Source organism: Alligator mississippiensis, chromosome 15 (assembly GCF_030867095.1).
Source record: "Alligator mississippiensis isolate rAllMis1 chromosome 15, rAllMis1, whole genome shotgun sequence".
Taxonomy (NCBI): domain Eukaryota; kingdom Metazoa; phylum Chordata; order Crocodylia; family Alligatoridae; genus Alligator; species Alligator mississippiensis.
In genome coordinates this window covers 14,917,355-14,943,582 of record NC_081838.1, presented here as the reverse complement: position 1 = coordinate 14,943,582, position 26,228 = coordinate 14,917,355, and the positions used below count along the sequence as shown (strand labels likewise).

Here is a 26,228-nt window from a genome sequence, read left to right as displayed (position 1 = left end):
AATCCTGGCATGACTGTGACCCAAGCAGACATAAATAGAAGTAAATGTCTTGGCAAAAACCTTCATCGGCAGAGTTAAGGTGATAGAAGCCCAAATTATGACCTTCCAGCATGTGGATTCTGGCTCCGAGTTAACTTTCTACATCTTGCTAATAAAACGCTAACATTATATGTGGCACTGGATATGACGACCAAGTTTTAACTCTGGCCCAAAGGAGACCTGCATAGACATGGCAAACGTGGAAGTTCTCACTGCGCTGCATGGCTTGATATAAACACAACTGAAGTGTTACTCCATATTTCATGGTTAGTGTTACTGATTGAGACATTTTAAGGACCTGAGACATTTAAAAGGAAAACGTTTTAAGGTGAGACTGGATCTCTGGAAGGCCTTGAAAAAGACCCCCAAATATGCACCACAAAGTCTAACACCACTGCTGCTGCTACACTATCATGTTTTTAAAGCAGACCTGATGTTTTTTTCTCCCGTGCCTTTGATATTTTGCTTGCTATCACAAATACTACAGCAGCCTCTCCAGCCCTCACAGCAGTCCTCAACCTCCTCATTTTTTTTTTTTTTTTTAATGGTCATGTTGTTTTCTTGTTTAATAAAGCTGTAAACTCTTTTCCACAAATCACGTGTAACTTGTGCTGCATCCTTGTGGGATCTCCTGGGCAAATACACTTCACAAGGCTGTTTTCAGAGTGCAGCACAAACATTCATTAAAGCTTTGTAGATGCAAAGTATTGTGAAACACTAAGAGTATGTTATAGGATCTGGCCCCCATCGTATTGAGCAATAACAGGGTTTGAAGGTAACACGGGTCAGTTCCACAATCAGGTCATTACTTATTATTACTTTTTAAATTATAAAATAGAGATCTTTGCCTTTGTAATTATAAAGTAGCCTTGATTTTTTTTTTCCCTTCAAGAAACAAAAGCAAAAACAACCCCCCCCCCCCCCCCAATATCTTTTTGAGATTATGGACCAGTCTGGAGGTGGTAGAAATCAACACATCTCTTTCAGCCTCAGTGACACCACACTGATTTATGCAGCTGTGTATCTACTCCACAATTCCAACAATGTTTTTCAGTTCTAGCTGCAAGGGCTTCGGCCTCCCTCTGTGGTCAACCAAAATGTTCTCTTTAGCAGCTCTACAGCAACTTTTTAGCAGGTTTGCCAGTCCTTTACTCAAAGATCACTTGACCTTCAATCACCTTTCCCTTTCTTAAGGATTTAGCTGTAATATGGTGCCTGAATTGGGACCAGGGGATCCCTGCCAGTCCAGGTCAACCCCAGCTCCCTTAGGTTTTTTGCAGTGCCAAAAATTATATCCTTCCCACTAAGGAGCCCTGTTATTGTAAAGGATATAATGGATGCATCTATTTGCATGCTTTAATGTGCATTAGCCTATTTTAATACATTAAAGTTCCACTAAAAACATGTTATTTAGTCAATACACATGAAGACAGGCTAGTGTGCATTTTCTTAATACCTCATAATGGAGGTACTAGATTTAATGCACATTAACTAAAGTGCATTAATGCACATGGAAATGTTCCCAATGTGAGCAAGAGGATCACTAGCCTCTGCTACAGCAAGGTTTTCTCACCAATGAATATGGGGTTGGGTTTAGGGTAAGCTGCTGATCCTTAATTGAAAGAGAATTCACTTCCATATCACTGCTGAGTGGCATTTTATAATGAAAGCGATCCAAGGTTATTCAGTCACTTCAGTCAATATACTGTATAGTGATGGAGCTGTGGACCTCTATTGTTGCTGGAAACAAATTGCTCTCTGGAAGAAGCTGCCCAGAATCTATATGGATGAGCTGTGCACAGCATGCACCCAGGCCTAAGTGTCTCAGGTGGTATCACTGGCAGGAGACTTGAGGTCCACTGGTCAGGACAAAGTGGTGCTTGTGAGTGGCTCCAGCCCTCCTTGCTACCAAGTCCACGCCCACTTCCTTACCTTATTTCTTCAAATGCCAGTTGATTCATTTAATAAAGTTATGCTTTTTTAATGCCTTAAATGATCCTAAGCAGGCAAGCTGCTTCTCTGGGATTCTCTGGGCAGGATCAGCCATTGGGTGGCTCTCAAGAATCTACAGCAGGAAGGATTTGAAAACATTTCATGAACACTCATAATTGCAAGGCAGCGTCTTATCACACAGTGAATGCTATGCCACTTGGCTTAGGTGCCTGCTACTGTGTCATTGAGTCTCCATAAAACATACTGGTCACAGGTCACATGTCATGTCATGGTGTGCCACCTCAGAATTCGAGGTTTCTTGGACTTAAGTAACTTGAACTTTGCATGTATTGGTATTAAAACTATTTTTTCAAAAAAGCCTCTGCTGGTGTGAACTGCATTGTGCTGACTTAGCACTGATCTGCCCCAAATAGGATCAAATTTTATGTTCCTGGTTAGGTTTTCCCAAAATTACTTAGCTCTCCCTCTTCTGTGCTACAACAGGATCATCTGTCTTTTAAAGCAGTGCCTAATCACAGAATAATAGAAATGAGGGCTGGAAGGGACCTCAGGAGGTCACATCTAGTCCAACCTCCTGCTCAAAGCAGGACCAGCCCCAAATAGATCATCCCAGCCAAGGCTGTGTCTAACCTGATCTTAAAAACCTCCAAGAATGGTGACTCCAGAACCTCACTGGGAAGCCTGTTCCAGTGGTTTACTAACCTCCTAGTGAGAAAAAAAATTCCTAATGTCTAACCTAAACTTCCCTTGCTGCAACTTGAGACCATTGCTACTTGTTCTGTCATCTGCCATTACTTTGACAGCAGTCTAACTCTCTGTGTCATAGATGGGTTGAAAGGGACCTCAAAGATCATCTGGTCCAATACCCTGCACAGATGCAGTACACATTCTTCCTATAATGCTACTCTTAAGGATCTTCTTCCAACCTCAGGTTCCCTTGGCCGTCCTCATTTTGAAGAGCTGAAATCCAGGCTTGCAAATTTTAAGTGCTCAGTTTGGGCAGCTATCTGATAAACCAGTTTTGCAAAGGCAGGGATGAGCTCTTTTGGAAGGTCTGTAACCTTTTAAGCACTTTGAGAGACAAGCTCTTAAAGGGAAAGCTCTGTGTGGCATCATTAATGCTCTTTCCTATGAGCTATCTGTTTCCCACTCTCTTCGTCTGCTAGTACTTTCAGGAGTTGCAAAAACAGCATTCATGTCACTCCTTCATTTGCTGACATTCTTGTTGTCTGCTTATTTGGAAAAGTACTTTTCTGTCCATCCTTCTTGATTTATGAGGTACCCCTGTATAGCAAAACTCCCAGTTTTTTTGTTTTGTTTTGTGTTTTGTTTTGGTTTTTTTTTGGGGGGGGGGGGCGTTATTGCATTCTCCCCCCTTCCCCAACCATTTCTGACTTTTTCTCTCCCTCTCTATTCCCTATAGATAACTATAAGTGAGCTAAGACATAGGATATGCTTCAGCATTTTATTTTGGTAGCAAGTTGTATTTCTTTTGTTTTTCTCCTTTATATTGTACAATTATTATGTTTATATTGATTTTTACTGTTCTATATTACCATTTTACTGGTACTATATGATTTAGGCCTACATATGTAAGTTAGCATAAGTCATGTCAAGTTTCCATTTTGTTTGTCAATTCCCCATCTTGTCCCCATGCCCTGTTGTGTAACCTATGACTCACACCTACCCCTCCTATGTAACTTGGTTCCTGAATGAATGGGGATGAATGAGGGTGCTTGAAAGACAATGGCAGTAGGTCTAAAAATAGCTCTTTCTGAGTGATCAAACCATTAAAACCAATACCTGGACCAACGACCCAGCCATTGGAACCACCGTTAGCATTCAAGGCACAAAAGATGAGGAACCCACCATTGTGCCAGGCTGCACATGCTCAGTAAGAACACCTGGAGCCCTCTGGGACAGGACTGACCTTGCCTGGACAGGCCCTCCCCATAGGAGATCAGAGGTAATCTGCCCCATAAAAAGTGGTGAAGACTGTCTTCTTGGGATGCCCTCTCCATCTGGACCAGCACCATGCCACACCACCTATCTACCCAGAGGCCCTGCCAGTGACCCCTCTCTGGACAACACCTGCTGGACAAAGAACACTTTCCAGCCTGGATAGGTAGATATCACCCACTCTTTAACCAAAACTTGGACTCTGCTTCTCTTCCCTACCTGGACTCCAGCCCTTCCACTGAGTCTCTTTCCCCTGTTGCCATTGTGAGTGCTTGTGTGTGTGTGTGTGTGTGTGTGTGTGTGTGTGTGAGTGCTTGTGTGAGTGTGTGTAGGAACCAAGCTGTACAGTACAGTGTTCATTTAATAAAAGTGTTATTTGGACTCCTGAGTTGGATTTAGCTTTACTATGGTTCTGGCTCTGCTCCTTGCCCCTCTAACTTCTGTCTCATTTCTCCCTCTCCTGCTTCTGGCTCACTGCCACCTCCAACACCTGTCCCATACTCCTGTGGGTCCAGCTGTCCTGAGCTCCTCTCTGCCTGCAAACTCCTGTTTCTTTGCCACTGTCTCATCTCCACTGCCTTTTCTCCAGATCTCTGCCACTTCCATTGCCTTCTCCTAATGCCTTTTCCCCTGATCTCCCAACTTTCTGCCTCTGTTTTCTGGCTGTTTCCTCTCTGCCACTGGGCTTTTTCCCTTGCTTCCACCCTGGCACAAGGTAATCCTGGGGCCACTTGACCTATAATGCCAGCTTCTCTCTAGCCTACCGGTTCTAATCCTGGTTCTGGCGACTTTCACTCCTTATACTTTCTCTCTCACCTTAACCTTCCCCCAAGTACCCCAAACACACACATACATACTGTACCATCCAAATTAGGAACTCACCTGTATGTATGTGTAGGTGGGTGGTTTGTGTGTGAACTGGTGACTATATGTATATATATAATGTCATTGTGCACGTGATATGCGAATTAGTGATCTGTGTATGTGTACGGAGTATGTGGGTATTGACAACTGATTGTTGTGTAATTTTTGGTGTGTAGTGTGTATGTGCTTGAATTGGTGATAGGTATGCATGTGCCTGGGCTGGTTTGGATATGTATGTGCCTGAGTTGGTAGTGTGTGTGTGTGTGTATGTGCAATTGAGTCACACCCTCCTGTCTAACAGCACAATATTGAGATCCTGAGAGTTGGCCTGACCCCACAGGGCAATACCTGTGGGCAGAAACACTTATCAAGGACATTAAAGAACTCTAAATAGAACTTGTTTTCTATGTGCTTTCCAAAGCCTTATTTACACAAAATGTCCTGTCAGCAAAATCTTAAACACACGTTACAGGAGTCAGACACCCAAATATGGAGCAATCACCTTGCTGCAAAACACGCCTGTGATGGTCTTTATATCACATTGCCCTACGTGGGTCTAAGTTACGTGACTCCATGGGAAATTGAGTCTTTGTAAAAACAAAAGCAGTACAATGGGGTAAGTTACATCAGTGTAGATCAGGGGGTCTGCTCTTCTGGTCCTGTTCATCCTAGGGTAGCACTTTGCTCCATAAATAGGCTATTGTTCATGCCTCTGCCACCCAGTGGTAAGGCAGTGTGATAGCTCCTAGGGCTGTGCGAAATGGCAGCACTCCACTTCGACGGAATAGCGTTCCATTTCACATTTTGTTTTGATTTGAAACAGCTGTTGCGTTGAAATGGTGAAACTGTTTCAACGTTTCGCCCATAGGATATAATGGGGAAGGTCAAAACAACCTATAACATTGTGATTTCTGGCCTGAAAGCTTCATCCAAATCAGGCCAGAAATGACGTTATAGGTTGTTTTGACCTTCCCCATTATATCCTATGGGAATGACGCCTGCCTTCAGGGCATGACGCCTGCCAAGTTTCAAAAAGATAGGTGCAGGGGGTTTGGGGAATCTGCACCCCAAAATCTTTAAAGCAAAACTTGTGTCACATGTATGTGTTAAGCCACAGTGGGGTCAAACTGCAGGCATCCTAGGTCCTGCTGAGACCACAAAGGCTTCCAAGTTTCAAGGAGATGAGTACAGGGGCTTGGGGGAAACTGTACCACAAGTTGCAGACAAGAAAAACTCGTGACATGAGTGACACTGTGTGTGTTAAGGCACAGTGGGGTGAAAGCTACAGGCATGCTAGGACCTGCTGCAGCCACAAAGTCTGCCATCTTTCAAGGAGATAGGTGCAGAGGGGTTCTGGGGCCCTGCACCCCTAGCTGCTGACAGGCAAAACTCGTGACATGGGTGCTTGTGCAACTGCTGCCTTTCATCAGGCAGCAGGACTGAAGATCCCCCATCACTTGCCACCACAGACCTGGGGGTAATAATTGACCACAATATGAACATGAGCCGGCAGTGCAATTTTGTAGCCAGCAAGGCCAGCAATACCCTGGTGTGCATCGATTGATGCATCTCCAGCAAAACCATTGCAAAGAAGCAATTCTTCTGCTATACTCAGCTCTACTCAGCATTGGTGAGACCTCAGCTGGAGTACTATATACAGTTCTGGGCTCCCTACCTTAACAAGGACATGGTAATGCTTGAGAGGGTCCAGAGAAAGGCTACCCATATGATCAGAGACTTGCATGGCAAGCCATATGTGGAAAGGCTGACGGACCTAGGACTCCAGCCTGAAAAAGAGAAGGCTGAGAGGGGACTTGGTTGCAGCTTACCGCTACATCAGAAGTACACATCTAGGGCTCGGTGAACAACTGTTCACCGGGGCACCCTTGGGGAAAACTAGGAGTAATGGTCACAAACTCCTGGAAGATCATTTCAGGCTCATTTCAGGCTCAACATTAGGAAAAAGTATTTCACAACTAGGGTGTCCAGACTGTGGAATAGGCTCTCTGCAGAGGTGGTGCAATCATCTACCTTGGAAATCTTCAAGAGGAGACTAGACAGTCACCTTGCTGAGGTCACCTGACCCCCAGTTGTCTTTCCTGCTTGGTGCAGGGGGATGGACCTGATGATCTTCCAAGGTCCCTTCCAGCCCTACAATCTATAAATCTATGAGTGGCTGGAGCCTAAGTCTTAGGAGATATGGCTTTAAAACAGTTCTTCCAGGCCCCAGACCCCCCCTGCATCCATCTCCTTGACAGCTGGCATAGCAGCCTGGCCTGCAGTAGTTTCTTCTCCCCACCTCCCCCAATGCCCCAAGACAGACATAGTTACACAAGCACCTATGACACAGGTTTTGCCTGCCAGCAGCTAGAGGTGCAGGGACCCAGAACCCAGAAGCCCTGCACTGATCTCCTTGATAACTGCCAGACTTCATGGCCTCAGCAGGAGCTACCATCCCTGCAGCTTTCACCCCACTGCACCTTAGCACACACAGTGTCACCCATGTCACAAGTTTTGCTTGTCCGCAGCTTGATATACAATTTTCCCCAAATTGCTGTGCTTATCTCCTTGAAACTTTGCAGGCTTCATTCCCTCAAAAGCGGCTACCATTCCTGCAAGTTTCATCCAAATCAGGCCAGAAATGACAATGCTATAGGCTGTTTTGACCTTCCCTATTATAGGCTATGGACGAAACGTCCAAACAGCATGCAAACAGCGAAACATCTCGACTTGCCTCGTTTTGTTTTGAGGTTGTTTTGACTATAGCTGTTCTGTTTCAATTTTGCTGTTTTGACCTTGAAACGAGTTGAAATGGCATCGAAACAAAACTGGCAGGGAATTTCGCACAGCCCTACAGCTACTTACAATTTTTATATAAAAAATCTTTCATATACTGCACACTGAAGACACTGCATATGTAACAGAGAAGCAAGGTATTTTTGGTGACATCTTTTTTTATTGGGCCAGCAGTATAGGGAGAGATGCTAGTCAAGATTTGGGGCACAGAGTGCCCTTCTTCCAAATCACTTATCTATTTTAACAGGTACTGATTTTAACAGTCATTGTTTTTAACTCTTTTCTTTTCTTCTACCTTTATGACTGTGTGGGGCTCACACATCCAGTTGTAGAGACCTGCAAGACCCAGAGCTGAAGAGGACACAGGAGACAGTTCTATGGTAGACTCAGGATTAGGACATAGGAAATCTGCCTTCAGATTCTGGCTGTTCCCCAGATTTCTTGGATGACCATGGGCAGGTCAGTTGAGAACAGATTTCCCCCACTGCTCAGAATTTAGCACGTGGAACTGCATTGACCGCCTACTCTCTACTTTTGTAAAACAGCTCCTGGTCTGCCATTGAGGATACTAATCCATTTCCCCACCCTTTTTCTGTTTGGTTTAGTTAGCCTGAGTACTATTCAGGTCAACGATTCTCATGTTGTTATCATGTACTTGTTGGTGTAATAATGCCCTTTTATATTATTTTCAGCATTAAAAAAATATTAGGAATTATGGCTTAGATATAACTGAGTTCCAGTCAAGGCCATTTCATGTACTTATCAATAATAGAATTATAGAATAGAAAGACTGGAAGGGACCTGTAAGATCACTGAGTTCGGTCCCCTGCCATGGGCAGGAGGTAATTGGGTTCAAACAAACTCCACAAGGTGCTTGTCCAGCCTCCTCTTGAACACTTCCAGGGATGGTTACTACACCATCTCTGCTATGAGTGTGCTCCAGATTCTAGTTACTCTTATGGAAAATAAGTTTTTCCTTATGTCTAGCCTAAATTTTCGTCAACTAGCTTGTGCCCATTGGACCTCGTCCTCCTGAGGGGTACCTTTCTGAAGAGTTGCTCTCCTAGATCTTGGTGTTTGCCCTTAACATACTAGTAGGTGGCTATTAAGTCACCTCAGGTGACCTTCACATTTCACTTAGCCTCAGTGCTTCAAATTAAGTCAACTAAGGGCAATGAAAATGATGGTCAGTGGCATGGAGCAGTTGCCATACCAGGAAGAACAAAAATGGCTAGGACTCTTCATATGGAAAGGAGAAGGCCAAGGGGGAATATGATAGAGGTCTATAAAATCAGGAAGGGTGTGGACCAAGTGAACAGGGAACTATTGCTCACCAAGTCTCAGAGCACTAGAACTAGATGGCACCCACTGAACTCAGTAGGTGGCAGGTTTAAAACTAGCAAGAGGACGTCCCTTTTATGCAACACATAGTAAACTTGTGGAATTCATTGCCAGAGGAGGTGACAGAAGCTGGGAAGCACAGTCAGGTTCAAAAAAGGGACTGGATACATTCATGGCCAATAGATCTATTAATGACTATTGCATAGAAAGTTTGAAGATGTTTCCTCTGACATCTCTAAACCAATAATTGTAGATGCCAGGGAGAATATTAAATAGGGGACAGATCACTCTAGAACTATCCAGTTCAATTCTCTTCCTCTATAGCATCCATTTCTTCCCCTGTTGGAGACAGACCACTGGACAAGATGGGCCATTGGCCTGACCCATTCTGGCACCGATTCTGTTCTTATTTCTTTTAGTAAAAAGAGATAATAGCTATATGCTGCTCATGCATGTTGTGAGGATTAAAGGTTGCAGAAAAAAGATAAAATAATGTTGTTTCTATAGGCTTGTCAGCATTGTTATTAGTATCTGAAGGTATAAGAAAGAAGGGTTACTGGGTTAGGGATCCCTGGGAAGCAGGCAGAAGAGACAAAGAGTGTGAGATCAGGAGGTGAAAGGGTGGGACTAATGAAAGCCTAAAACAGTGGTGAGACAGAAGTTGGTCTACCCCAAGCCAGCAGGCTTTTAAATAAACTTAGTAGACTTGGCATCTGTTGAAGTGAACTCAAGTTCATGAAAGCTTGTGTTCTCCATATAGCTCTTATTTGGTTAGTCTGTAAAAGTGCATATCTACCCTGTGTAGGGATAACGGTGGGGCTTTGGAGACAGTCCCTTACAAGGGAATGTCTTATCACATGAGGGATTTTAACCTGATCCCTGGATAGTAAGGAGAAATGAAGATGGAGGCAGCCCTATCATTAAAGGTCTGTTCTCTTCCTCGTTCATAGTTGTTGTTAGTCACTGTGGGACCTAAATCATTATATGGTGTCAGCAGTGGTGAATGAGGAAGATTGGATCGATCTGCAGTGTTATCCCTAGCAGAAACCTGGTAATTCAGGGCCTGGAAGCTACACTCAGAAAGGAACAAAGGCCTCTGCAAGGCAGAAATGTAACCAGCTCATAGACACACAGTTAAACATGGATGCATTACTAGCCCTTTCTTGCCTTCAGTTGTCAGGCAATATCGCTGAGAATTGGAGAAAATTTAGACAAAGGTTTGAGTTGTATTTAGCAGCTATAGGAGCAGAAGAAAAAGCTGATAAAGCTAAATCATCCATTTTCTTGCACGTGGTAGGGGAAGAAACACTTGAGGTGTGCAACAAGTTTACATTTGTTCCAGGCCAAAAAATGAAGTTAAATGAGATATTAAATAAATTAAAAGAATATTGTGTGCCAAAACAGAATGAGACTTTTGAAAGACATTTTTTTTTTTTATGTACATGCAAAAAACAGATGAAAGCATAAAGCATTATACCACAGAGTTAAAAAGGCTCAGCAAGACCTGTGTTTTTGGGGATGAAACAGATTCTCTGATCAGGGATAGAATCATTTGTGGCATTATCAACAATGGATTAAGAGAGCGGCTGCTACAGGAGGGAGACCTATTCCTAGAAAAAACTATACAAATTTGTAAAGCAGCTGAAACCGTGAAGGCTCAGGCCAAAGAGCTGAATGCAGCTGAGGGTGTTGTCCATGCAGTAAGTAGTAAAGACAGTCAGAAAAGGCCAATTCAAATGGAGGTCACCCCAGCCACTACAACTATGGCTAAGGGGCAGATGGAGTACAGGCAAGCATGCAGCCGGTGTGGAAAGCAGCATGGCTCCAAACGGTGTGCTGCATTAGGAAAGCTCTGCTTTAATTGTGCTAAGAATAGTCATTTTGCCAAATGTTGCAAAGTGCAAGCCCATAAAGCCCAGGTGTACATGGTTGAAGATACTCCAGAGGGAGAGTATTATATAGATACAGGAGTATTGTATATATACAGCAGAATCAAGCAGAGCTACTGAGAAGGACTGGAGCCTGCCACTGGAAGTGCATGGGATAATGATACCATTTAAACTGGATACAGGGGCTTAGGTGAACATTTCACTGAAGCAAGATTATAAAAGGCAGAAAAGTAAACCAAAACTGAGGCCTACAAAAGTAACCATTACTGCCTATTCAGGAGCAAAGATACTGGTAAAGTGAAAGTGCCTGGCCTGCATCAAACATGTGGTGTACAATTTTGCATTCATTGTAGTACCTAAGGAGGTAACACCTATTTTGGGCCTAGCAGCTTGTGAAAAGCTCAATTTGGCTAAACAGGTGCTTGCATTACAACACTCTGGCTCAGGTTATGAGGACCTTATCGTGGAATATCAAGATTTGTTTCAAGGCCTTGGTTGCTTACCAGGGGAACGTACAATTCAGATAAATAAACAGGTCCCCCCAGTTATACACCCATACAGAAAGGTCCCTTTTGCCCTCTGTGATAAACTACAGGCAGAGCTAAAAAAGATGGAGGAAGCCCAGATAATACAGAAAACTGAGGAACCAACAGAGTGGGTGAACTCCCTAGTTATTGTGGAGAAGAATAATGGACAGCTGTGGATATGTTTGGATCCCAGGGATCTCAATAAGCCATAAAAAGAGATCATTATAAGTTGCCCACCAGAAAGGAGATTATGGCTCAGCTCGCCAATGCACAACTCTTTAGTAAATTAGATGCTTCTTTGGGAGTCTGGAAGCTGAAGCTAATAGAGGAAAGTTTTAAATTATGCATATTCAATACTCCATGTGAAAGGTATCAATTTCTGCATTTACCTTTTGGTATAGCTTCAGCTCCGGAGGTGTATCACAAAACTATACATATGCTTTATGAGCATATTCCGGGTGTAGACACCTCTATGGATGATATCACCATTTGGGGTCTGACAAGGAAGAGCATGATTGTAGACTCTGAGAGGTGTTGGAAGCAACTAGGGCTGCAAATTTCAAACTCAAAAGACAGAAATGTGTTTTTTGGAGCTACAGAATTGATATTTCTGAGACATTATTTCTAGAGAAGGGATAAAACTGGACTAGAAAAAAAAAAATCAGGCTATTGAAATGATGTCATGCCCCCAGTCAAAAAAAGATTTTCAATGCTTTTTGGGATTGGTAAATTATCTAGGAAGGTTCATACCAAGCCTGTCTAGAACAGGAGTACCTCTAGGGATATTTCTTGAGAGTAAAAATGAATGGTGCTGGAATCCAGAACAGGAGGAAGCATGGAAGGCATTAAAGCAACACTGAATACAAACACCTGTATTAAAATTCTATATCTCTGGGAAATCAATACAGATATCAGCAGGTGCTTTGCAGTTGGGATTAGGTGCTGTGCTACTACAAAATGTTGACAACCAATGGCAAGCCTGTTGCGTATGCGTCTAAATCACTAATTGAAGCAGAAAACAGATACGCACAGATTGAGAAAGAGTTGTTAGGAATTTTGTTTGCATGCCAGAGATTCAGTCAATCTATTTAGGGCCAGAAAGTGAATGTAGAAACAGACCACAAGCCCTTGGTAGCACTGTTTTGCAAGCCTCTGAATGACTACACCTTAAGGATTCAAAGAATGATGATTAAGCTGCAGAACTATGACTTAATTGTGAACTACACACCTGGCAATTTTCTGTTAGCATCACATGTGCTGTCCAGGGCAATGGCCTCTACTGGACAAGCAGAAAAGCCCTCCAATACAGAGATGCAAGCCTATGTTGACTTGATTGTTAGTTTACTTCTGATTGCGGATGGGAAGCTACAACAAATAAAAGAAGAAACTGAGAAGGACCAATCATTAGGGATCCTGAAATAAATGATAATTTTGGGTTGGCCAGTGACTTGTGACTTGTATGTGCAGGACTACTGGAATTGTCAACATGAACTTTCAGTCATTGAAGGAGTTATTTTCAAAGGCAGTAAAGTTGTAATACCATGGAGCCTCCAAAGAGGAAAGCTACAGAAGATCCATGAGGGGCACTTAGGTATTGAGAAATGCAAGAAGAGAGCAACAGAGGTGATATATTGGCCAAGGATCAAGCAGGACATTGCTAATACAGTTGAAAACTGTTCCACCTGCTTGAAATTCAGACTCTTCCAGTAGGCAGAACCACTAAAGCCTCACTCTGTCTCATACAGGGCCTATGAGAAGGTGGGCACTGATCTCTTTACATGGGACTCCAGGGTATATTTAATAGTTATTAATTATTATTGTTTGTATCCGGAAATCTGTACACTGCAATGTATCAGCAGTTGCTCAGTGATAGCTTGCTTAAAGGCCATATTTGCAAGGCATGGGATTCCAAATGAAGTATTCAGTAATAACGGGCCACCGTTCTCCAGTGCAGAGATTAGGCAATTTTCCATATACTAGGATTTTCATCACACCATGTCGAGTCCCAATTATTCCCAATTGAATGGCCTGCAGAGTGATGCCTTCAGACGGTGAAAAACCTAACGAAAAAAGCATTGGACAGTGGATGGGATTTATATAAAGCACTACTGGCTTATCGTAGCACGCCTCTGGACAATGGCTGGTCTCCAGCACAGTTGTTAGTGTGCTGGTGATACGGTCGAATTGACCCATTATTAATACCCTATTGGAAAGTCCTAACACAGTAGCATGAAAGGAGATCGGAAGAAGAAACAGAAATTCTACTTTGATACAAGAACTCATGAGCTTTCACTACTAAAGCCAGGTGATAGAGTTTGTCTGACGAATTACTTGCCAAGAACATGGGACCAGCAGGGTATGGTGAACCAGCTAGTCCACCCATGGTCCTATCTAGTTCAGACAGATCAAGGGGGCATGCTTCCATGTACTTGATGAGACCTACTTGTGCTTTCACTTAGCTCTTGGACATCGACAAGAGATACGGACTTGGATCAGCCTCAGTTAATGGTTCCTAGTTCCTCCTCCTCCTCCTCCTCAGAAGGTGAAGATAATAATGATCCAACAGAGACCCTCAAAACCCCAATGAGGGGCCGATACTCTGGAGATCCAGGAAACAGGTGAAATGACCAGAAAGGATCATAGAGATCTGTGAATAAGTTAAAGGGACCTGAAGAATAGGAAAGTGAGTGGTAAAGACTGACTCCAGAGTGAAGTACTAGTAACCTCTCCTCTGTAGGTTATGGATTGTTTGCTGTGGTGGTGGTTTTGTCTTGCATTGTTGTTGTGTTGTTCTTGTGGAGTTTTTGTTGTTATGTTGTGATGGTTATTTTTATTTAAAAGGGGGGAGGGCGGGGAGATGTAGTGATGAGGGTTAGACTTTGGAGACATTCCCTTGCAAGGGAATGTGTTATCACATAAGGAATTTGAACATAATCCTTGGAGAGTAAGGAGAATGAAGATAGAGGCAATCACATGTTCTGTGCTGGAGGAACCCCATGCTGTGATATTATTAAGTATCTGCTCTCTTCCTTGTTCATTGTTGTCATTATTCACTGCAGGGCCTAAATCATTACACCCTGCCTTCTGGCTGACTTCAGACCAACATGTCTAGCTACCTCTGTCTTCTAAGTAGAGTCAGGCTAAGCCTGCCTTGTGATGCATAAAGTATTTAGTAGCCCAGCTGATCAGGATCAGGTGGCTTGGATTAGTTAGGAGACTTAGTGTCACTGGTAGGTGTTGTAGGGTCTTGGCACCCTCTTTGTGGGTACCTTGCCTCCCAGTGATGTCAGGGTGAGACCCAGTCTCATTGCCATATAGATGGCTTGGGCACTGCCCTTTCTTGCCTGCCACATCTTTGATGTTGTTGGGGAGGCAGTTTCCTGCTGGTGGCCCAAGGGGGGTCTCGTCCCTGCGGTATCTTCGTGGGGGTCCAAATCTCCCCTTTCCCCACCCTCACCATGTCCTCAGCCTGGGTAGATGCTGCTCCCCAGAGGTCTCCCAAGCTGCCTGCCTTGGAAAGGAAAGGCCTTCCTGGCCATCTATCTTTAGGGCTTCAGCCCTCGTCTCTGGGTCAGCTTCCCCTCTTCTGGAGATCTAAACTTGCCCTGCCCAGGGCCAATTGTAACTTAAACTGAATGTCCGGCTCGTGCTGGTGAGGCTCCCAAGATTCCCTCTCTCAGGGCCCTCGATCCTCTGGGGATACTCATTCAACCCCTTTTCTCCTAGTAGGCATGGGTACAGGCAATCGTCCTGTGCCCAGCCTCTACCAGCTCCCCTGGTGTCACCTCCTTGGGGCCCGGCTGACCTGCGGTCCAGTCGACCTGGTCCTTCCATCCAGCATCACCTACTTCCTTCTTCTGGGGGCTTGTGATCCCCCATGCTTTGCCTGCTGCGGGGCTCTCTGAGGATGCCTGCAAGCTGGAGGAGGCATCCCCAGCCACAGTGCCCAAGCCCCTGATTGGAGCCTTGCTGCTCCCTGGCAGCATCCCACGTAGTTGTTGCCCCTCTGTGGGGCTCTCTTGCCTCTGTTGGCCCCTGAGACTGCCTTCTTCCTCCCTGGTTGGGGTCCTCCGGCAGGTGCCTGGCTCCTTGCCACAGCAGCTGGAGTTGGAGCCCACCGGCTTCACAGCTGGCATTCTCCTCCCGGCTTCCCAGCACTGGCTCATTTAATTCCCCAGCCACCTTTTGAGCAGCCCATGCTGCTCAGGGGCCACATGCCCAACCTGCACTTGCGTCTCCTCCCAGCTGCTGCTCATCTCAGTTCCTAAGGTAAGTTTTGGGTCACATTGGTCAAGGGTTCATACCACACTGTGGGGGCTCCCACCTCCCCTTTCACACTCAGCTGGAAGGAAAGGAGTAGTGTTTGCAGAAGCAAACTGGGAGGTGAACTGGTGGGAAAGGAGGCGATGTCTCATGGTAGGTCTTGAAAGAAAAGCCAAACATGGGATGATCCAGAGCTAGACTGGACCTGGGAGAAAGACAGTAGGGTATAAAGTGTCTTATATTTCCCTAAGGGTTGTTGGTTGTAGCCATGTTGGTCTAAGGACATAGGCAGACAAGGTTCTTTGGCTAGATGTGATATCTTTTATTAGACCAACTAAATCACTGGAAAATTGTTTTTTGCAAGATTTTGGGCATGAACACCCTTGTTCAGGCATATATTTCCCTTGGAATGACTGTTTAAGTTGATTTCCTGTGCCTTACACAGGGGTGCTTACAAGATCCTCCATGCTGGAAGGTTAACCAGACAGCGGGAGCAGTGGGGAGTAGTTCCTCCAGATACTAGACCCTGAGGAGAAAGAGGAGGCCAGGCCAAAGCTGGAACAGCTAATCTTCTGCAGGGCCAGAACTGACAGACTTTCAAACCCAGGCAGTAATTGTAAGGGGCTGCCAGAAGTAAAGAGACCTGAGCCAGAAGCCCAGATACAAGGATTGATTAAAGATCCTATTGTTAGGAGCAGAATGGTTTTCCATCCATTAGACTCTGGGGTTTGGATGTTCAGGCAGGAGCACAGCTTTGGTGCCACTACACTGAAGGACCTAGTTGGCCACAGTTGCTGACAACTCAGGAGAGGCTTGAGATCTGTGACCTGGGGACCGTCTGCCCCACTTGCCACCCTGCAGCCACCTTTGGGACTCTGAGCAGCCTGGACAAGCCCTAGCTCCTCTGTAGCTTGCCAGGTGGGTGACTGAAAGGTCAGGAGCTTGCAAGCACCAGCAGCTAGCAGCCAAGGCACTGGGCATCCTGCCTGGTAGGAAACTGGGCAGTTTCCCAACTGAAATCAGCTGGTAGGCAGGGCCATGCTGTCATCCTGCCAGCATTCTCTGGAAAAGTCAAACCATCTCTGCAAAACAGACCTATTTTGATGGACTGATGCAACACTGTCTCCTTGCATTCTTTTTTCTGATCAGACCTTACGTTTTATTAACTCATGGCTTGTATGCTACAAATTATCCCTAGATTCTGAGGTGTCCTTGAGGGGAAAATTAAAGTCCATGGGGATGTTGGGAGGATTCACAGCATTTCACAGACACACCTTCATTTGTTCTATATTCAAATCACTGTAACAGTATAATAATAATAGGGGCCCAGTTTTAGACGCCAAGCATTGGGTAATAGCATCATGGCACAGTTGACATATCAAGGGTGTGCATACCATTCCTCTCATCAAGTGATTGCCTCAGAATGTGGGTTATTCAACGTTCATTACAAAGTAACTTTCCTTTCTGCTTATTTATTTAAAATAACCTTGGGAAATGGAATGGGTCACGTCATGCATGGCTCCATGGGCTGATTCATCCCTGCTGGAGACCTAGGCATATATTCTGGATCATATTTTCCTATAGTGCTCAATTTCTATTAGTAATTTTCCCCACCACCTCCTCTTCTGTGTTCTCAGAGGATTTCTTTGATGGCATGGATTGTCTACAAGCTTGTTTATTTGCAAGTGTCCTTCTTACACCTCCCCCTGGGTTTCACTTTGATGAATGAAGAAAAGCAATGTAGGGCAGATGATCTAATTAAATCATAAAGCCTAGAGAACTGAAGGCCAGGATAACCTCTCTCCTCTTCATCTTCCCCCTACGTTAAAAGGGAGATCACAGTATTTAGCTATTGCTAAGAACCATTTATTTAATTTAGTTTTGTATTTCCTTCACTCCTTCACTACTACTTGTTTCTTGGCAGGTTCTTCTGAAATAGTTGAGAATGGCCAACCTATGAATGTCTTTGCTTTTAATTTTCTATACCAGGGTCCCCAATGGGAATCATAAAGTCTTTTTCTTGACTTCTTCCTTCCCAAGCAATAGGAAGTTTTGCTTAGGCTGAGCCTAAAAGAGGAGAAAACAACCCAGTGATGATGCAACGACTTCCTTAATAAGGAATATCTTGCATCTGCCCCAAAACATGGCAAGATCCTGGGTTAGTCTAATTTTCTCTGGGAATTGATAGTACAGGCAATCCTCCCCTGCTTACCTGCAACATGGCCAATCAGCCTGTATCTCTGTCTCTAAACAGATCCTTCCTGGGGTTTGCCTGGTCCATTTCCCCAGGAGAAAACCATCATATTGGTAAAAGGGAGATGCCGCAGAGGCCAACTACCATGCAAAACCACTAAGTTTAGCTTTGTTGCTCATGTAATATATCCACAGTTGGTATGTCAGTGCAATTCCTTTGAAGTTGAGAGATACACATCAGTGGAGGATGTATTCTTGAGTACTTTATTTTGGTTGTGTATTCATTACTGAGTATCGTTGACTCACTGGCTTTAGAAACTAAACAGCTGCTTTCTGTGTTTGGAAGAACTGGTTTGACCATAAAAGTGAAATGCTAATAGATCTGATAAAGATCATCCATGTCTAACACAAACCTATAATTTTCTGAGATGGTTTTAAATTACAAGGTATGCATGATATTAATAAGCTGTACGGTTGTGTTTACTTTTCGCAATCAGTGTTTTTAGCCCAGTCTTTGTCCTTCATTGTCCTACTGCTATTACTTAAACCATTTGAGGGACCGGAAGGACACAGTTAAAAAACAGATGGCAGTGGATAATACAGGATAGCTTGAACTAACTCAGCCACATGGGCTTAGGAGAAAATGACTTATTTTGTGGTGAGGGAACTTGGTTTAGCTAAGGAGAGCTAGGTCCATTTTCTGGCTTCACCAGAGATTGCCTGTGTGACCTTGACTAGGTCAAATGGAGCCAAATGTTCAACCCAAGTCAGAACTCAATATGCTGCCCTGAAACCCATTCACAGGGGTGGAATTTCACACATGTAACACAGCTTTTAGCATTAACACAATAGAAGAGCAATTCCTCTTCCTGGAGATATCTAGTGACATGATTTTCTAGCTAGCAAGAAACCAAAATGAAATGAAGTGTGTAAATGGTTTTCCATGCAAACATATTTCCTGCTCCAGGTAGTATTTGCTCATGGCCCAGAAAAAAAAAAATCACTTTCTTGTAATGATTTAATACATTATTCATGTTTACATTTAAAATAGCTTTTAATGATATGTGAATACTGATCTCTGTACATCTAGAGCAGTTTACATTTGAATACTGCAGTTTGTCTTGCAAACATGACAGTTATGCTGACTCCTTAGAGTCAGGTAATGAAAAGTTAAGGTAATAGCTGCTACAGCTGTTATTGAAGTAATAACTGGTACACCCACACACCCTGCTATGTGAAACGTGATGTTATCTTACCCTGGTCTCTCATATCCCTGATCCCAAGACACTAGAAACATGACTGCAGGTCCCTTCACAAGAGAGTTTCAAATTGCTAAAGGATGACATTTATGATTGACCTCCTGAGCAACAGGCCAAGAACATTTGAGTCCACAAGCCACTATATTGAAGGTTTAATTGGTACTTAAGAGGTACCTGTGTCTTGTACTCCCCGATCCAGGAATTTAACTCAAAGGTTGAGATCATAGGACCCTTTCTTATGACTCCATTCTATAGTCATAAAATCATGTAATTGCAGACGGTGAGGGCTGGAAGGGACCTCAGGAGGTCACATCTAGTCCAACCCCCTGCTCAAGGCAGGACCAGCCCCAACTACATCATCCCAGCTAAGGCTTTGTCTAGTGTGGTCTTAAAGACTTCCAAGGATGACAACTCCACCACCTCTCTGGGGACCTGTCCCAGTGCTTCACCACCCTCCTAGTGAGAAAGTTTTGTTTGTTTTTTTTCCCAATATCCAACCTAAACTTCCTTTGCTGCTATTAGTCAACAGAATGGTATTGCTCAACTGAATTCCTTGGAAAGATGCCCATGGACTAAAATGGGGGCTGGTTCAGACCACCAGCAAGTGGCACACTTGTAGAAGCTGCAAGGGTAAAACTCTGTGATGCTCTAAGCAAGATGCTAGCCTGGATTTACGCTGCTGAAACAAAACCCTGGTTCATTGAGCCACAGTATCTCTCTGGACCGCCTTTGTGTGGCGATGTTGTTTTTAAAGAGCTAAGCAAGCAGAGTTAAAATAGTTTCCTAGTAGAGTGAAACCAGGAGGATTTAAGATGAAAGGAACTAGAAGGCTGGGAATTGGGTAACAGGCATAATCAGCAAGCAGAACAAGTGCAGCCATTGGGGGAGTTCATAAGCCAATTAGGATCTCTTGCACAAAGGGTGTCCCAGATCCCTCAGGCAGTCGAAAGAGGCATATAAAAATGTTTGCCACTCAGGGTTCGTCTAACCACTTCTATCAATTCTTTCTCCCTGGTGAACTAAGTAAGTCTGAATTGACTTAAACTTTTTATAACTCTACAGTATTATTTGAGTGGATTTTATTAGGCTGGGGTTGGATCCTGCTGCTTCTTGTGGCTCTCAGCAATCCTAAAGTTTCCTTCTGTGAATGTGTTTTAGTCGTTGTTCTCCATCACAGGCTTTAAACATGGAAAGCAGGTTTGTTTCAAAGCTGTGCAGAAATTTGGGATTTCTCAATTGTGTTAATTTAGGGGCTGAGAATTCAGTTATTTGGGGACTGAGAATTTAAATCCTTTAGACAACTCTGGAAAAACTCACCAGTGCTTTGATACTAGCTGTAAACATTGCTTTTGGACATAAGCATAAACCACTGGAGCATTCAGCTTTATGATTCCCTTTAATGATGAAGACAAGCTTTCATTTAACACATTTAAAGCAAAATGGCATTGGTGTTTTCAAGTTGGTTTGTCTATAATGATAGATAAGCAGCATTGCCTATATATATATAATGTAAAGCAACTGAAATGTAAATTTACTGCTGTTCTTGATTTTATTTATATAGATTAAACAACATTTGGCAGATATTTATAGGAATTCTGTTTCTTCAGGTCAAAACTATCTTCTCAGCTAAAGATATTCAAAAGCACTCAGTTTTGGCCATTTTTCTTTCCAGAGAGGAGGATTTCAGGCACTTTATACTTCACTCCTAAGCAGCTGATACTCAACAGCATTTTAAATGCAATAAACAGGGTACATAGACTTTTACTGTGTAGAAAAATTAGTACAGACTCACAATGCACAACCTGGCTGACTATGCAGTGAGCTGCTGTTTCATGGGGTAAAGGCAGCTCTTGAAATAAATACAAAATATATATATATACATATATATCTTGGGGGAATTGACTACAGTACTTGTGTCTTACTGTTAGCCCTCATCTGGAGTTGGCATTTGTTCAATAGTGTTCATGTCTACATGTTCATTAATGTGCCTTAGATACTGTGCATTTAGTTTAGTACTTGCTTAAAAAATGCTATCTAAATGCACAGTGTCTGGTTATTTTGTGATGCTTACTGTGCACTGGTTTAATAACACTTTTCAGTAGGCTATTAGCATGTTTTTTAACCACCACACTGCTACACAGTGTTATTAGGCTAATAAGCAGTAAGCATCTCATGTAGATGCACCTACCATGTGGCTATTCCTGGCTCCCTTGCTACCTAGTAATAAAGCCTTCGGTGGGCAGCTACCCCAGGAGAACTACTCATGTGTCTGCTTCATACTCCAAAGAGAAATCAGGGATATAACTTAAGTTGTGCACCCACACCCATAGATTTGATGGACTCTGGTCTAGCAATCCTAGGCTTCTGTGTGTGTCACTAGCTCCAGATCCTCCTCTCTTGTTTTTATGTCAGCAATTGTTGTTGACTCTCAAGCTTCAAAAATGGAAGGGCTGCACTCTGATCTCCATGCTGAGATAAAATCGTAATTAATTAAAGTGTTGAGCTATGAGCTTCTAAGCTAAGTTGAACATTCTGCCTGCCCTTTATAGAAATAGTTTATATTGTGGGTGTAATTATTATAGTTATCATTTTTAACTTGCTTTCACCCATATTTTTCATTCTTCTCATGGTCTGATGGCAATGGCAGGAATATAAGGCTGAAAAGAGAGTAAAAGAATATTTTCTACTTATTCACCTTGAGCAAGTGCTGCTGATACACAGAGTCAGTAAACAGTGTGTCACACAGGCTGAGCAGAATTGGCTGACAAGTCAAGATTTTATCTGAAGGAGAGAAAAAAGGTTTATTACTTTAGGCCACACCCTAGAACAGTTTCTAAACTGGATTAAAAACACCAAGTCTTCATGATAGCAATCTTTGATTGTGTGCATTTACTTATTACAATTAACCCGCTGTTCATCTCTAGCTGTTTTTATCTTTGTGTGTTTTAGCAGAAGAATTTCAGGCATATTCCCATGTGAAACATGAACAACACTGTAGAGTTTGGTTAATGGAGAGCTGTCTTCACCCTAGGAAAGTCCAGCTGGAGTTAACCCTGGATAGGGAAATGCCATTTCTTTACTCTTGCATATGTTGCATGTGTGACCTTGACCAGGGGAACTGCTTCCAGATTTTCAAAGAGCTCTGCTATGTATTGCAATTTTGCCCCTTGATTTTCATGCCTCAGCCAGAGGCTGGGAGAAGAGGAGAGACATAGGTCCCACAATCAAAGCAGTGTTTGTAAGAAGTGTTGTTGATGATGAAGTCTGTTTCATGGGCAGCACCCAGAGGAACAGGGAGGTTGCTTGCCTTGCTGTGTGAAGAAGACAGTGAAAGGGATGGAGAATGGTGGGAAAGGGGTTTGGTTAGGGAGAGAAGGAGGTAAGTGAAGTGGAGAAAGTCAAGACACACAACCAGGAATCAAGGAAAAGTGACACACTTGTCTACACTTTCTCCATGACAAGGTTCCCACACTATCTACATCACCTTTCTCTGATTGTAGAACCTCTTATTCAATTGGAAGTTGTGTCTTTTACTTATTTTTCACCCTACCATTTATTTCAGGTGGTCCTCCATCACTGAGAGATGTCTTGTGGAACAGGGTGCTCCAACCCATGCGAAGTGAACTGCCCACAGCCACAGGCTGTCACCGCCAATGAGCCATGTGTTATCACCTGTCCTGACTCAAGAGTGATCATTTACCCACCACCAGTGGTTGTCACTTTCCCGGGACCAATTCTCACCACTTGCCCTCAGGAAAGTGTAGTGGCATCCACAGCATCAGCTGACACTGTGCCAGCTGAAATGCCAGCCTCAGTACCTTTGACTGCAGCGGTCAGTGGAAGTTTGGAGCCACGCGCTGAGACCATTGCACCCCCAATTATTCCGAGACCCTTGCCTCGGTATGTTCCTAAATATTCACATACTTACTCTTCCCATTGGATGCATCCTTGCAATACAAACCGCTTTGGAAAGCGTTGGGCATATTAAACCCAGAAGAAGTAGCCATGGTACAATTTAGATACAGCGACTGAAAGTCAAGGTCCAGATTCATGGCTGAGCTAAGGGACTGGTTCTCAGAAGTGCTGAGGCCCATGAATCCAACTAAAGTCAGTAAGAAGTGTAAGCATTCAGCACCTCTAAAAACCAGGCCTATATATAGAGAGATAGAAATATAGATATCTATAGCTCATATTACCCTTTATTTTAGATCAGTTATCTAATGGCTGCCCAGCTTAATCTTCTGCTTGCACTGTGCTTTGACTTATCTGACACTGGCTTTGGTCAAATAAATCATGTGGGTGGTTTGAGAACAAGACTTAATTGTCAAACTCTTCAGCTGCGGGAAAGAAAGACAAACATCTTGCATGAAATGCATTACCTTGTACAGGGGAATTATTTGCAATCCTCACCAAATGCCTGGAAATCTATTCTTTCTACTCCATGTGCTTTTGTGTTCTCCTCATCTCAGAATAAAAATGATATTTTACCCCAAAGTCTGTGTGCTGGTTTTCTTTTCTCCTCCGTTGCTTGCATGCACACCACACTAGATAGTTTTCACTCTTGTGTACTACTCAAGACACATATTGAACAGCGATTCATCTCATTTGAATAGGCCCATGCATGGAAGGGAAGTTTTGCTCCCATTCCATGTTTTGGTACTCATTCCACTGAACAGAAAGTTTCTTCCAACTGGAAAGCAACAACAGGCTAAAAAAAAATGAAATACGTAAACTTCAATAATATTTGCAAGGGCTTCAGAGATAATTACTCTCTATTCAGGTTTTTATAAGTCTTCTATCTTTTAATAAGTCATCTTTTCCATGTAACCTTTAATGGTGTGTCGATGCTACTCTCCCTGATGGATATTTGACAATGAAGGTTCCCTAATTGATATTTCATGAATGTGTTAGCATGTTATTTCAACCTCCACAACACCCTTCTAAAACCCAGTGATGCAAACACTTACATGCATACAGCACTTTAGCACTTGAGTTTTTCCTTTCAGAAGATCCACCAGCATTAGTTTAAAAACATAAATGCTCCTTGGATAGACTATGACGCATTTTGCACAAATGAAAGAAATTGCTGCTAAAATTAAGTTAGCAGAGAGAGAGGGTGAATTAGTTGTCCCTTGAGACATTGCAATGGGTAATTAAAACTTCTCACAACAAAAAAAGGAAGAGTTATGATAATGCACATGACAGACTACACTCTTATTGCACCTATATTAAGGATTGTGAGTTCTGGAGAGAGGCAGAAAGACTAAACCCCTGCAGAAATAATGACGACACAGGGGAAAGTGAAGAGGAGAAGTCCTGGCCTTCTGGCTATTGGCTAATCCGGGGTGTGGTACCCTGTTTTGTCTGATGGGACTGATCAGCTTTGTAGAAACAATTAATATCCCTTGAAGCAGAGGCTTGAACCTAGCTCTCCTGCATCCCAGGAAAAACTGCTGTTTGTCCATGCTTAGTAGAGATTCCAGTTTTAGGAGCTGAATTCCTCTGAGATAACCTGCCCTCACTCAGTTTTTTTTTCTGGGACAAGGGCATCTCTCTGTTTTGGTTTGGGTTGATTTGATTATATTTTATACTTTGCTTGGTTGCTTGGTTTTCACTTAAAAAAAAAATTGTTTCTGATCCTGTTTGCCAAACAGTTCAGAAAGGCCTTGGTTTTGTGTTGATGCAAAAAAAAAAAAAAAAAAGGGGGGGGGGGGGTTAAAATCTCTAAAGGTTTTCCCATTATCTAAGCCTGACCTGAGCACAGCTGATTTTCCTACTCAAAACAAATGCCCCCAGACTTTACAGCTGTTATCGCTGGTTCATCCTTTTCTAAACGTCCACCAGGGCAGATTTTATCTACAGCTAAGCATGCTGGGTGCTGAGATCTTCCTGAAAGTCAACCTGAACAGAGTAGTCTTCATGCAGCTATGAACACAAAACAAGTTTCCTGAGCCCCCCATCTTGTCCCACAAGACCATGAACACATTTCTGAAAATCCCGCTTAAGCAGATCCTTTCATCTCTGCTTACTTGTGGGTGTGAAATAATCACTCCCTCTTCCGGAAAAGAATCAATACAGAAGCTTTCTTTCACAGATGCTGGTATGTTCAGCCCATTTCACAGACTTATTGACACAGGAGAAAAAGCTTTAATGCCTGTTTCCTTTCTAATTAAGCATGAACACATAGACTAGGGCTTTGTCTCAGCAGAGCACAGCACCCTGCTTTTCGAATCTGGTGCTTCAGATACACTTTTTGATGGACACACAGAAAATAATCTTTTGGAAGCACAAATCTGCTGAGCTCTATCTATCTATCTATCGATCGATCGATCAATCGATAGATAGATATATCTATATCTATATCTATATCTATATCTATATAGATATAGATATAAAAAAAAAAATCAGGTTTCCTGTATTTGGAAACAGCTGCTGCTCACCAGTATTTGAGGCAGAACAACAGAAGCCCTGTAGCACTTACCACAACTGATATCTATCTATCTATCTATCTATCTATCTATCTATCTATCTATCTATCTATCTATCTATCTATCTATCTATCTCTGATCCAGATAGATAGATAGATAGATAGATAGATAGATAGATAGATAGATAGATGCCTGCTACCTCAAGGTATGTAGAAAAAAAACATTTAAAGCTGTGTCTATGTCTGAATTACTGAATCTTCAGATTCAGAATCAGGTTCTACATACCTTGAGGTAACAGGTGTGGCTTGTGGGTCTGGCAGACCCAGAGGTGGACCTGAAGTGTTTGGGGTCCACTTCCAGGTCTGCTGCCGAAGGTGCTGGGGAGCCCCCCATGCTCCTGTGGGAAGCTTCATCTGCCCAGCATCACAGCATTCACGAGCTGCGTGTGGTACTTTGATGTATGTAGAAAAAACATTTAAAGCTGTGTCTATGTCTGAACCCCCAAATCTTTCCAAATCTCTCTGAATCAATTTGGAGGGTTCCAATGCAGTTCAGAAAGATTAAAGGGTCCTCTGACTTAGTTTGGATTCGGAGACTGGGCCACCTAATCGAGCCGAATCTCCTCTGAATTGAATCAGTGACTGAAGCTTCCCACAGCCCTAATAGATATAGATACCAATCAGTTGATAGATCCGTAGATCTGTCTACACTGAAAAT

General features: G+C 43.2%; 1 long non-coding RNA gene across 1 annotated transcript; it reads left to right on the top strand.

Moving 5' to 3' along the window:
• The first annotated feature begins 19,894 nt into the window (after positions 1 to 19,894).
• Positions 19,895 to 23,577, top strand: LOC106739526 (uncharacterized). Its single transcript, XR_001372799.3, has 2 exons — positions 19,895 to 20,106; positions 22,646 to 23,577. It is a non-coding gene; the product is annotated as an uncharacterized LOC106739526 (long non-coding RNA).
• The last annotated feature ends 2,651 nt before the right edge of the window (positions 23,578 to 26,228 follow it).